At 40.4% G+C, this 13,832-nt stretch overlaps 8 non-coding genes across 8 annotated transcripts; 6 read left to right on the forward strand and 2 right to left on the reverse strand.

Moving 5' to 3' along the window:
* Positions 1-394: 394 nt before the first annotated feature.
* On the forward strand, positions 395-467 carry trnak-uuu (transfer RNA lysine (anticodon UUU)). The gene has a single exon. It is a non-coding gene; the product is annotated as a tRNA-Lys (tRNA).
* A 2,349-nt stretch (positions 468-2,816) lies between these two features.
* trnar-ucu (transfer RNA arginine (anticodon UCU)) lies at positions 2,817-2,907 on the forward strand. Its single transcript is given in 2 exon segments — positions 2,817-2,853; positions 2,872-2,907. It is a non-coding gene; the product is annotated as a tRNA-Arg (tRNA).
* A 436-nt stretch (positions 2,908-3,343) lies between these two features.
* trnas-gcu (transfer RNA serine (anticodon GCU)) lies at positions 3,344-3,425 on the forward strand. Its single transcript has one exon. It is a non-coding gene; the product is annotated as a tRNA-Ser (tRNA).
* A 103-nt stretch (positions 3,426-3,528) lies between these two features.
* On the reverse strand, positions 3,529-3,602 carry trnat-agu (transfer RNA threonine (anticodon AGU)). The gene has a single exon. It is a non-coding gene; the product is annotated as a tRNA-Thr (tRNA).
* Positions 3,603-4,343: 741 nt separating this feature from the next.
* On the forward strand, positions 4,344-4,416 carry trnak-uuu (transfer RNA lysine (anticodon UUU)). Its single transcript has one exon. It is a non-coding gene; the product is annotated as a tRNA-Lys (tRNA).
* Positions 4,417-5,401: 985 nt separating this feature from the next.
* On the forward strand, positions 5,402-5,492 carry trnar-ucu (transfer RNA arginine (anticodon UCU)). Its single transcript is given in 2 exon segments — positions 5,402-5,438; positions 5,457-5,492. It is a non-coding gene; the product is annotated as a tRNA-Arg (tRNA).
* A 436-nt stretch (positions 5,493-5,928) lies between these two features.
* Positions 5,929-6,010, forward strand: trnas-gcu (transfer RNA serine (anticodon GCU)). The gene has a single exon. It is a non-coding gene; the product is annotated as a tRNA-Ser (tRNA).
* Positions 6,011-6,113: 103 nt separating this feature from the next.
* Positions 6,114-6,187, reverse strand: trnat-agu (transfer RNA threonine (anticodon AGU)). The gene has a single exon. It is a non-coding gene; the product is annotated as a tRNA-Thr (tRNA).
* Positions 6,188-13,832: the final 7,645 nt, after the last annotated feature.

Genomic DNA, 13,832 nt, shown 5'->3' on the forward strand with positions numbered 1-13,832 from the left:
TTTAAAATGCGACGTTTTTATTTCTTAGTTCATATTGGAAACTGCTGGCAGGTCTGGCGAACTGAACTATCATTACCCAACCGCACGACATAGAACACTTGACACGTTCAAATAATACGAAAAGTATTCTTTGAAAATATATGCATTGCATATTTATATTTAAATAACAGCGGTACTGACACCACACTGTGACAGAAATAAACATTTCCTGCTTTTGCAGCGACAAAGTCTGCATTTATAGTTCAATAATCCGTTTTTTTCCGGCAAATACGGTGCAGACGCAAGTAGCCTAAACAATTGGTTAGGATACAGATTGGTTAGGATACGATTCATTGAGTGGGTTGGATTTTAATGTATTACATGTTAATGTATTAAAGTGTTTCTTTTGTACTGAGCCCGGATAGCTCAGTCGGTAGAGCATCAGACTTTTAATCTGAGGGTCCAGGGTTCAAGTCCCTGTTCGGGCGGTGAGTGTTTTTTAATAACTTTTTAATAAAGCGAAAGTTATTGGGCTAAACACAATGTTGTATTGTGTATATTGCCTATTTTTATCACCAAAAAGCTCCCGGAACACTGGGTTGCGAAGGTGCAAAGACGACGAAAATTATACACATAATACAACTAAGTGAGGGCATCATAACACTATTGACAAAACCCACCGAACCGACCTTTAACTGCCCATTCCGTGCAATAAAACTGTGTATTTATTTTGTTTTTATATGAGATCTCTCGATCTCTCTCTCTCTCTCTCTCTCTCTCTCTCTCTCTCTCTCTCTCTCTCTCTCTCTCTCTCTCTCTCTGAAATTCAAATTCAAATTCAAATTGGCTTTATTGGCATGACAATAAAAAGAATTGTGTTGCCAAAGCACATACATGGCATAACCGACTCAAATATACAGACAAAGAATTTTTTTAAATACTAACAGTATCCCTCCTCCCTCTATATTAATACAGTAAACAGAATCCCTCCCTTCCCCTCTATATCAAACAGTACCCCCTTCCCCCCCTCTATATTAAACAGAATCCCCCTCCCTTCCTCTATTAAACAGAATCCCCCCTCCCTCTCTCTCACTCTCTCTCTCTCTCTCTCTCTCTCTCTCTCTCTCTCTCTCTCTCTCTCTCTCTCTCTCTCTCTATTTGTTTTAGTATTTTAGCAGAACCATATTGATTTACATCGTTTTTCCCTTTTCTTTATAGTGGAATATAGTGAGGCCTTCTTTCTACTTTGCAGGGCAGGAGGTGATAAAGTAACAGTATTTTCACAAGTAGAACAATTGCAAAGGTCTGGAATTGCTGGTAGCCCTTAACTGTAACAGTTATATGTGATTAAAAAAATAATAATAACACGTATATATAGCTGCAACAGTTTCACAACATTTATTTTTTGCACAACTTTTTTGTTCTTACTTAGAATGATAAAAAATGTCTTTAAATGTATTTAACATTCATATATGTACATAGGCCTATATTTGATACAAAATGGATACAGTGCAATTACAGTGCAAAGGCAAGCAAACACACTACCTTACAATTATGTAGTTTACAACATGTAAGGAAAAACGAGCAAACAAAGCAAAACAGTGTAGATTTTAATATTACGCAGGATGACTTCAAATACAGAAACCTTGATGCATTTCCCATTTTCTTCTTCAAAAAAATTAATTCGTTTTTACATTGTGTGTCATATGCATAGGCTAAATAAATAAATAAAACAGAATAAACAAACAAACTAACAGTTTCGTTTTTATGTCTGAGTTTAATTTTGGAACCTCCTGTCTTGTCTAGTGCTGTGTGTGTGTGTGTGTGTGTGTGTGTGTGTGTGTGTGTGTGTGTGTGTGTGTGTGTGTGTGTGTGTGTGTGTGTGTGTGTGTGTGTGTGTGTGTGTGTGTGTGTGTGTGTGAATACGAGAGAGAAATGAAACAATGTATTCTTGCTCTAAATGAGTTGCTGCTATATTAAACTATGTGACAGTGTAATGCCTGAGAAAACACGACTGAACCCTTGAAGCAATGCATCGAATTGAAGTATTTGGCTGAAACGCTGCAACTAACAGACAGCAATAGTTTGTGCAATATGAGAATTGAAACGAAATTGTGTTTTAAATAAATTTGACTATTTTACATCCCTGGCATTTTTATTGTGTGTTTGTGTTGTACTTGGTCAAGACCTAAGTCCTTCAGTGGCATATATGGCTACGATAAATTATAATTTAAACCCAGTTTAGCTTTCAAATGTGGAGCCATGCACTAAACCTGTGATTTTTAATCAATTTGCATGGTTTTTCAGTATTAGAAGGCTATATAGATTAGAACCCCTGGGGGTTATTTTTGAGTTTTACGGTTTCTTATTAATCCTTCGAGATGTCAACGTTTATTTGTGGTGGTTTAGCCTGCTGTTTAAAAAGGTTCTTTGTATACTATTTGGAACCCCTGAAATACGGTTTCTTGGAATAACTTTTTCAAGAGTGTAAGATTTTTAAACCTCACGATTATGTTTTAGAACATTCCCGGAAGGTATTAGTAATAAATCAGACACTTAACGCATGTGTAGCTCATCAATCAACAAAACCTTTATTATTAAACTTCCAGTACCAAACAATATTAAGCCATAGCAGTCAAAACGAATGGTTATTACCCGTTCTCAGTGGGAAGTTGGGCGCGGTCTGGAGTTTCTGCGTCAAGCAGTTTTGTCTCTTAATTATTCATTAGTCATTTTAGCAGACGCTTCTATCCAAAGCGACTTCCAGAGACTAGGGGTGAACTATGCGTCACAGTCTCCTCCAATAGGACCTCGGTGTTATGTTTTAGGACGGAGCAGGCTCTGTGGCGCAATGGATAGCGCGTTGGACTTCTAGTCAAACACTGAGGTGTGATTCAAAGGTTGTGGGTTCGAGTCCCACCAGAGTCGTTGTTTTAGGCTAGCTGTAGGACCCTCAAACATTAGATGTGTAAAACCAGAGCCTGCGCATCCATTTCTTTCTTTTTCTAAGTCAACTAAAGACAAACAGTACGATTCACCGGCACTTGATCTCGGATCACTGGATTTGAAATCCAGAGTGCTAACCATTACACCATGCAACCTCCCATACTGGGCCCCCATGCAGGGACCCTCTCAACATTTCGCTTTTGTGGAAAAGGTTTCTAATATTTCATAATCGCTTGAGCTATCCGGTGCAGCAAGTGCTGAAACCACACCTGACGCTGCAGGTTTCTTGCTATTGTTTAAACCGCATGCACACTGGCATATAATCGCGCACTTTAGGACAGGTTTGACGACACCACCTGCACTGTGAACAGATCCTCCGTGTTTCATCCAGTTTGATAATGTGGAGCAGCTCAGACGGGACGAGGTGGCCGAGTGGTTAAGGCGATGGACTGCTAATCCATTGTGCTCTGCACGCGTGGGTTCGAATCCCATCCTCATCGTAAATTGGATTGACTTTTTATTTTCCTTGTATCTTACCTTTTAACAAAAGTGTTTGTTTAAGCCTAAACGTTTGTGTTACATCTACTGAAAAATAATAAAAACAGGCACCGCTGGGATTGGAACCCAGGATCTCCAGTTTACTAGACAGGCGCTTTAACCATCTAAGCAACGGCGCCCTGCAGCAGGTCACTGAATCTGTGCCAAAGGGCTGTGAAATGAAACGGATAAGGACCACGGCATTACTACTGCCCCTATTACAATGCACCATTCGAAAATGAAGTGGGGAAAGTTTTGCAAATTAAACAAACATCCTTCAAAAACGCGTTAGTCTTTATGAAACCATTTCCGACCTTAGACATCGGAACTGAATTTTATTTCAGCTGACCGATTGAAACATGAAATCAGGTAGTTCACTTGTTTAAAAAAAAATAGTAAAAGTCAGGTCCCACTGAGATTTGAACTCGGATCGCTGGATTCAGAGGCGTTATCCCCATCTGCAGACAACCGTTCAACTGCATGCATTTCTCCAGGTTGAATTTAAAAAGCGACGTTTTTATTTCTTAGTTCATATTGGAAACTCCTGGCAGGTCTGGCGAACTGAACTATCATTACCCAACAGCACGACATAGAACACTTGACACGTTCAAATAATAGGAAAAGTATTCTTTGAAAATATATGCATTGCATATTTATATTTAAATAACAGCGGTACTGACACCACACTGTGACAGAAATAAACATTTCCTGCTTTTGCAGCGACAAAGTCTGCATTTTATAGTTCAATAATCCGTTTTTTTCCAGGCAAATATGGTGCAGATGCAAGTAGCCTAAACAATTGGTTAGGATACGATTCATTGAGTGGGGCTGGATTTTAATGTATTACATGTTAATGTATTAAACAGTTGCGTTTCTATTGAGCCCGGATAGCTCAGTCGGTAGAGCATCAGACTTTTAATCTGAGGGTCCAGGGTTCAAGTCCCTGTTCGGGCGGTGAGTGTTTTTTAATAACTTTTTTAATAAAGCGAAAGTTATTGGGCTAAACACAATGTTGTATTGTGTATATTGCCCATTTTTATCACCAAAAAGCTCCCGGAACACTGGGTTGCGAAGGTGCTGAGACTACGAAAAATATAAATGACACAGTTTCGGCGTCAAGCAGTTTTGTCTCTTAATTATTCATTAGTCATTTTAGCAGACGCTTCTATCCAAAGCGACTTCCAAAGACTAGGGGTGAACTATGTATCACAGTCTCCTCCAATAGGACCTCGTGTTATGTTTCAAGGACGGAGCACAAGGAGATTAAATGATTTGCTCTGGGTCACACACAGTGTGAATTGGGATTTGAACCGGGAACCACCTGGTATGAAGCCTTTGTCTTTCATCACTGGGCCACCTTACAGAAGCTTCATCGAACACCTTGCTAATTCACTTTTTTTCCACACTCGCTCTTATGTCACAGCCGAGTGCATGACAATTCGTCTAATAATTACACCGTGGCCTATAAAATTCTGTGCACAGAGGGAGCACATTTACTAATGTAACAGGAGGAGGGAGGAGGATATTTTGTCTTTTTTATATTTTGTCTATACAGCTGTTTATTGCATGGAATGGGAAATGAAAGGTCGGTTCGGTGGGTTTTTTCAATAGTGTTATGTTGTTCCCACTTAGTTGTAATGTGTGAATTATGTTCATACTCTGTGCAGCTTCGGAACCCCGTGTTCCGGCCGGTTTTGTCTATTCAGCTGTTTATTGCACGGAATGGGCAGTTAAAGGTTTTTTAAAGCAACGCCGTGCCCATTCCAAAACAAAAGTTATATACCAAGTTCATGGACATCTAATATTAATTACAGGGCTGCCTTTGCTGTCAAGGTTGAACCAACGAAAAAGGAACTGCCCCCAGGCCCTTTTCAAATTCTGCCAAACCAGCAGTGCTCAGTTTGTTGGTGGGTACGTTGTTCGCGTCCTGGCCCTCGCAGGCTCTGTGGCGCAATGGATAGCGCGTTGGACTTCTAGTTAAACACTGAGGTGTGATTCAAAGGTTGTGGGTTCGAGTCCCACCAGAGTCGTTGTTTTAGGCTAGCTGTAGGACCCTCAAACATTAGATGTGTAAAACCAGAGCCTGCGCATCCATTTCTTTCTTTTTCTAAGTCAACTAAAGACAAACGGTACGGTTCACCGGCACTTGATCTCGGATCACTGGATTCCAAATCCAGAGTGCTAACCATTACACCATGCAACCTCCCATACTGGGCCACCATGCAGGGACCCTCTCAACATTTCGCTTTTGTGGAAAAGGTTTCTAATATTTCATAATCGCTTGAGCTATCCGGTGCAGCAAGTGCTGAAACCACACCTGACGCTGCAGGTTTCTTGCTATTGTTTAAAACGCATGCACACTGGCATATAATCGCGCACTTTAGGACAGGTTTGACGACACCACCTGCACTGTGAACAGATCCTCCGTGTTTCATCCAGTTTGATACTGTGGAGCAGCTCAGACGGGACGAGGTGGCCGAGTGGTTAAGGCGATGGACTGCTAATCCATTGTGCTCTGCACGCGTGGGTTCGAATCACATCCTCGTCGTAAATTGGATTGACTTTTTCTTTTCCTTGTCTCTTACCTTTTAACGAAATTGTTTGTTTAAGCCTAAACGTTTGTGTTACATGTACTGAAAAATAATAACAACAGGCACCACTGGGATTCGAACCCAGGATCTCCTGTTTACTAGACAGGCGCTTTAACCATCTAAGCCACGGCGCCCTGCAGCATTCACTGAATCTGTGCCAAAGGGCTGTGAAATGAAACGGATAAGGACCACGGCATTACTACTGCCCCTATTACAATGCACCATTCGAAAATGAAGTGGGGAAAGTTTTGCAAATTAAACAAACATCCTTCAAAAACGCGTTAGTCTTTATGAAACCATTTCCGACCTTAGACATCGGGACTGAATTTTATTTCAGCTGACCGATTGAAACATGAAATCAGGTAGTTCACTTGTTTAAAAAAAAATAGTAAAAGTCAGGTCCCACTGAGATTTGAACTCGGATCGCTGGATTCAGAGGCGTTATCCCCATCTGCAGACAACCGTTCAACAGCATGCATTTCTCCAGGTTGAATATAAAATGCGACGTTTTTATTTCTTAGTTCATATTGGAAACTGCTGGCAGGTCTGGCGAACTGAACTATCATTACCCAACAGCACGACATAGAACACTTGACACGTTCAAATAATAGGAAAAGTGTTCTTTGAAAATATATGCATTGCATATTTATATTTAAATAACAGCGGTACTGACACCACACTGTGACAGAAATAAACATTTCCTGCTTTTGCAGCGACAAAGTCTGCATTTTATAGTTCAATAATCCGTTTTTTTCCAGGCAAATATGGTGCAGACGCAAGTAGCCTAAACAATTGGTTAGGATACGATTCATTGAGTGGGGCTGGATTTTAATGTATTACATGTTAATAAATGGGCGGGGCTTGTTGTTGAAGACGTTAGGGATGTGGGGAGGCTAGGCAAGGCTCCAGGGTGTGATCACGCTCACACACACACACACACACACACACACAGAGCAGACCCTGTCCCGGACCGTCGCTCCTCAACACCACCCACCCAGCACAGCCTTCAGCCAGAACAGCTGCTCCGATGAAAAATAAATGCCAATAAAACTTTCACAAAACCAGCAGTTAGAGAAAATTCACTTTGGCATGTACAGAAGGGCAGGTTTTTGCAAACACTTCCCCTGACAAAAAATCCTGTTAAGAATCACACTCTGATTAGGAATGCTGTTCAAGATTGAGTTAGCCCAGGTACTGTAATACCTGTAATGGTTACACACTACTTTAGTGGAAAAGCATGCTGGATAGAGGCAAATGTTGGAGCCCCAGTACACAGCAGCTCTGAAGAGAGTATTACACTGTTGAAGCATTGGTCTTCTTAGCAGATAGCTGTAAAGGTGTGTGGGTTTGCAATATGCTCCTGGTTTATGACACCCACTTCAATGAGTTACACACACAAGGACGCTTTGGATAGATCGACCTCTGCCAGCCACACTGTGGGGGAATTACTCAAAACAAAACACTTCTTGTCAGAGAAATATTTTTATTTTGTTCAAATTTAAAATGGAACTTTCTTAAAATAACCACATAGAAGGACCCAGAAAAATTAATTGTTTCAAGTTTATTAATGGACTTTTCCATTCAAACTAAACCCAAGTTTTCAAAACGTGCTGATCGCGGGTTATTGAAGTAGTGTGAACAGGGTATTAGAGAAGGCTGTTTGAGCATCGTCTACCTCGGCTCTGCAGTGATGCTGTGAAGGCATTGAGTGACAGAGCTTTAATGCAAGGGGCAGTACAAGGAAGGGCCAGGCTCCTTTGAAAAGAGCTGATCAGACAAGAATAGCAAAACAGAAGAGACTTCAAACTTCAAAGTGCATTAAATGACTCGCTGCTTTCAAACAACATGACTCACAATGCATAGAGGAGGAAAGTGTAGATCTCTGAAGTGCAACATTCAGGTAATCTCTACCACACCTCCTCTAATCAATATGGTATGAGAACTTGTCTTTATACATATGTGTCCTGTTCTAAAGGAACCCCAGCTAGTAGGGTAGGGGTTTCTACTTGTCATGCAACCAGTGCAGGTTTTTTGAATGACCTTGAAATGTGTTACTGAAATGATCTGGTGCCAGCAATCAGGCTAAACACCTCCATAGTTACAATACCTAACAAAGCAATGTGATAAATATTACTGGTCATGTACATCAATGAACTATCCTAACTGTGCAGTTTTTAAAAAACCACATGTTACAGCAAATATTTATTTTCATTTTATAACATATCTAGAACACAGCCACTAAGTAAACCATTGAATACACACAGGTGAGATATGTTACAAGGTGGAAAACAACTAGAACAACAGTTCAGAGCACCTGAGAGCACTTCAGAGCACCTGAGAGCACTTCAGAGCACATGAGAGCACTTCAGAGCACCTGAGAGCTCTTCAGAGCCCCTGAGAGCACTTCAGAGCACCTGAGAGCATTTCAGAGCACCTGAGAGCACTTCAGAGCCCCTGAGAGCACGAGCCTGTTTGCTCAGATTGTTGGCATTTAATCACTTTAGCAACACTTCTCAACAGGTTACCTCTATTAACTAGGTTACATAACACAGCAGCTAGTAAAATCAACAAGACATCCAATTATAAATCCTGTAGTACACACCTGGGTATAATTACATTACCAAATGATCTTCAATGGCAATGCAGCAATGGCTTTGTACAGTGCTGGCAGCTGCAAGTTGCCAGTGAAATGGTACCACATATTTTGATATGTGGTGCTGATGCAGTACTGTACCTGGAACACTGTGCAAAATTTGCTCCAAATGTGTTGCTGTTTCTGGTTTTTGTGGTTTGCTAATGTCTGCTGGGGCGATATCCTGGTATCATAATGGTATCCCAATAGGGGGTTTTTGCAACGCTACTGCATTAGCGAGAGATTTGTTGCAGCTTATGCACTCAGATAACCTAAGCTCTGTGACTCAAGCCTACGAAACAGGATGTATTTGTAGAAAACAGTCTTCCAAGATGTAATTGGGCCTTTCCGAAGCTGGTTAATGAGTCGTGCATTAAAGAAGATCAGAACTGTACATTGTGTAACACTGAAACTTATGTCATCCCACCAGGAAGTGAGTGTTTGTTTCAGCTTTCCGTCTCCCGATTAATAGCCTGTCTGGCGCTGCTAACAGATAGGATTCTTCTCACACTATATAGATCCTCGTTTACTTGGCAGCTCAGTCATTCAGATAGTAACCTGGAGAAGATCCAGGTACTGCGCACAAGCCAATAAAACCTCTCTCCCACACAGATCAAAGGGCCAGCCATATAAGGCAATTATGGGAACCTCGCTCTATACTGATCAACCATGGTTCTGTTACAGGTACAGTATACTGACTTTTAGGCTGTGTCTAGACTAGCGGTGCCAATCTCTGTACCCTTTATTATAAAACATGCAGTGCCCAGGACAGTAGCACCACAGTGATTGTTCCTCCGAGCACTGACCTAGGATCATTGAAATGTACGGAAATAACACTGCCCCTAAGCTTGATCCCAGTAAAACATCAATATTTCTTTCTACAGCCAAGATTTAAATCAGTGAAACCCCAGCCAAATTCTCAATTCCAGATCGTTGTAGAGAACAAAATAATTCACCATGCTGCTTGCATTCTCTACATAGGGCTCTTGCAATTTTGAAAGACGCATTGCAAACATGTATTTTTATTTTAGAACATGAGATCCGGTGTTACTGTGGTGTCAGTTTGCATGTATTACTTTCAGCTAGTTTTTTTACGGTTTCACTTCCTAGGTCATTTCACCTCAGTAGTATCTTCAGAGTCAGAGCATATTACTGGCTACAAACCATGCCAGCCAATAGCTTACAGAACACAGTACACAGTGTGCTTCCTCCCTGTGAGTTTTCATGAAGTCTGAAGATATCCCCTCAAGTTTTCAGTCACACCAAATTGAGTTACCAGTATGTCAATAAAGTAAAATAAAAACAGCTTGGGTTTATTATATTGAATGGGACCAGAAAGAAGTGCCTGTGCCCTTTTAACAACTTCTGTAATCTACTAATCTAATCTACTCTTTAAATAATTAGTTTGGGTAAACCTGTCTGACAGCTTTCTGAAACGTGGTGTAACAATGGCAGGAAAAACATAGTACAGGGGCTTTGGTCTTAAATACAGTACTGTATTCATCAATGCCTTCTGGCTTTCAAATATTCAGAGGTCATAATACAATAGGTACTGTATCACAATACACACGATATAGGTGAGGAGCTACTTTGAATGACATGTCCTCTCAAGTGCCACAACTTTGCTCTCTGAATATGATCGCATCTGAAGGAGTTCGCGAGAACGCATGCTGGGAGTCGCACTTAACAAGGTTCTCATGAAAAGAATAAGGCTTCTGTGCAGATAAACAAATAGGAAAATGGCCAATCCTTAACTCCATCCCCGTTTCCTGCTCCTCGGCAGCTGTAAACTTTAAACAGTTTGGTTTTGGAATTCCACATGTTAGCCCCTGGAGTCCATCCAAGATACAGTTTCTGAGAACTCTGAGGCTACACTTCTGAAACACAGGGTTTAAAATGAGAGAAAACCTACTGCTGGAAGCCCAAAGGAATCCCTGCTGCAGTTTTCAATTTCTCAGCCGGTGTACAGAACCTCTTTCTCTCACATGGGTATGTAATTCAGTGATCCAGAACACCACAAGAGGATACAGTCACACACACACACAACCCCCTTATCCCTCCAACTATCTTTCAGCTAAACTGTTCTGTGCTGCCTGTAGCCTATAGCCAGTTCCGCACAGAGACAGTTTTGTTGGCCAATACTATAGAGCAGTGGTTCTCAAACTTCTAATTGGGAGCCTATTTATAGTGACTTGGCTCCATCACAACAGCTCAAATATACCACTGTATTATTATATTACAGAAATACATCTCTACCAGTACATTGTATGCATTTTTCATTTGATAGACATTGAAGGAAGATGCGAGAGAAAACAGAACTCTACCACAAGTTGTGCAATGTGTTGGTTTGACGGGGATAAAGCTGTCGGTTTTTGCATCCAACAGACATCACTAACTGTGTTGTATTGCACAAGGTGTGGTCCCTCTTCTATCACAAGGTCAATCTGTAATGCTGCCTGTAAGTAGGTGACAGATCTACAAATTGAAATGTCTGTCACCGACATAACTAACCGCGGAGCCCGTTCAGGCAAGACGCGGTGTTTTTTTGCAATGTAAAGTGTAAAAACAGAAGTCTTGGGAATAAATGGGGGTTATAATATTGCCCTGGGGAGCCCAACAGTTTTGTGATTACTAATGTGGTCTTCCACAGTTTAGTGAAGACTTCTTGAAAAGCCTAACCAGAAATTAAATAGAATATTTCCATGTTTCCACTGCAGCAAAGCATAATGTCATCTGTGTGTCTTACCGCTGGTGAAGCAAAATCTTTACTAAACACTACTTTAAATACCATTTAAAAAATCTTCCAATGAAAACAGATTAATGTGAAGAATGTCACAAGTGTTTCTGGTGCTCGTCTGTAATTTAAAACCCACGAACACACTACACCTAAGAATAGTAAATCAACAATGGACTTTTAAAACGTGTCTTCTTTCCTGAGACAGTTCAGGAATCGTGCGCAACCCCCCGTGTCTGTATTGCTGTCAATGTGTTTTTAAACATTAAACAAAGATGTTTAATAATAAAATGACGAGCACAACTGCAAAGTAAAATCTATTTCAGGATTCAGAATGTCTCCACGCGGCTCTTGTGAACTGTACCACTAATTACAAGAAAAAGAAAACGTCATCATTTAGATGCATGTTTAAATCACAAGGCAGTTCGTGCTTTTTTGACTGTCACGTGCTACATGCTTAAGTATCAGATTTAGCTGTGGATTTACCTCACACATATATAAATCACAAACACATAACTAATCCAGAACTCTTGACCTAAAAAAAACAAAACAATGTAGCGATGAGCAGGGTTAAAAAAAAAAAAAAAACATTGCCCTGTTAGAAGGCGATTTAAATACTGCAAGTGCAGTTTTCTAGCGATAACTTATGATATGCTACAGCGGACTGCTAATGCGGGTATTGTTTTACATTCTACCCAATAAACAATATATATATATATATATATATATATATATATATATATATATATATATATATATATATATATATATATATATATATATATATATTATACACACATACATAATATTATATGGATATGTGAAACAAGTATATTGTTGCACATATGAACGTAATGACCATATTAATGTTAATATAATATAATGTAGCATAATTAATACAATGTAAAAAGAAATATGGACTGACCAGTTTTCTGAGCGACGACTCGTCCAGAGTGGAGTACCTTTCTCCTGACATCACGTCGAATTCCGATGTCACCGATTGTTCAGTATTTGAATTTCCTTGAGGAATGTGAAGTGCGGTGCTGGGTACTTATTTTCTTTGAGTCGGTCTAGTAGAAGGAAATGACTGCAATCAGATTAAATTCCTTGCAGTCTTCGTGAAGCCGAGTAGCTGGAATTTAAAAGCGAAAGCCTGGTTCTTTTTTGTGTGGGATATAGGAACAGATTTGACTCCCAAAGTTAGCACAAGCACTGTCGGTTTCACTCTCTCCCGAGTCCTGTGGAGCCTCCTCAGACACGCTCCCCGTTCCCGAATCAAGACTAGCAACCCCTTTTTAAAACCCCGCAGTTTTCATGAAGTGTCTAGAATGATTAATGTTTTTAGTGATTAGTACACGCAGTTTCTTTCAGCCTCGGATTTGCAGCTACTCCAAAGAGGATTAACAACACGATCGGATTCTGTACAGACGAGGGTGCATTTATTTGAAAGTGCTTACCGTTGCCTGTGGTTTCCCAGCTGTGAATATCTATAAAGAAAACTTTAAAAGTGTGATGATTTCACTGGCACCCGCTGTATAGTATGACTACAGATGACCATCAAATCACGGTGCAGTATCGTAAACACACTTCACCTGACTCAACAGTCAGTTTTGCTTTATATTCCTCGTCAGAACTGTCATAATGTATTTTTTAAAATCTCTGTTCTTCGTCAGATTAGTTGCAGTACACGTCGTATATCAGTTTCCCTGTGCAGACTGAATATGGGATTTGTAACGATCGTTTTCTAAGCTCGTGTCGCTTCAATAGGTTTGCTGCAGCTTCTCTCTCAGAGTTTAAATCTCTTTCTCCAATATCCTACCCTGAGCGCGAGCTTCAAATCCGCACTGCTTCCCTCACGTGTACAGCATAACCCCGCCCACGGGAACAGATCACGCCCAATCATAAATAAGCAAAAGAAAGTGGAACCACGCATAAAGGCGAACACAGATCCCCAATTGGTCAGATTGAATGGTTTATCTCGCCCTTTTACAGAAAGAGCTTTTGGGGGCTGTAGTCTTTTTGGCCACTATCGAGAAACAGGTGCACTTTAACCCACATTTTTTCTTATTAATAAAATAAATTATTCAAATGTCTTGATAATCGCGAAAAAAGATTTAACAGTTAATTTTTGGAAATAATCTTACCAATTAGCTGCTGATGTGTCTAAATCGTAGCACGATTATAATCGTATGTAGTACATACTTGTTTGCCTAAATAGCTGACCCATCACTCGACTGATTAATTTGTTATATATGGATTGTGCGATATATAAAAGCTGCATCTCCCTGTTGCAAGATAAGAGCATTTGATATAGAGCATGCAGTTGGAAGGTTCACAAAGAACGGTCTTAACCACATAAGACCGTCTTTTCCCTTCCTCGTTTCTCCCACCCTACACAGCTGCTCCGCTCCCT

The sequence above is a fragment of the Acipenser ruthenus genome, chromosome 11, assembly GCF_902713425.1.
Source record: "Acipenser ruthenus chromosome 11, fAciRut3.2 maternal haplotype, whole genome shotgun sequence".
Classification (NCBI taxonomy): Eukaryota; Metazoa; Chordata; class Actinopteri; order Acipenseriformes; family Acipenseridae; genus Acipenser; species Acipenser ruthenus.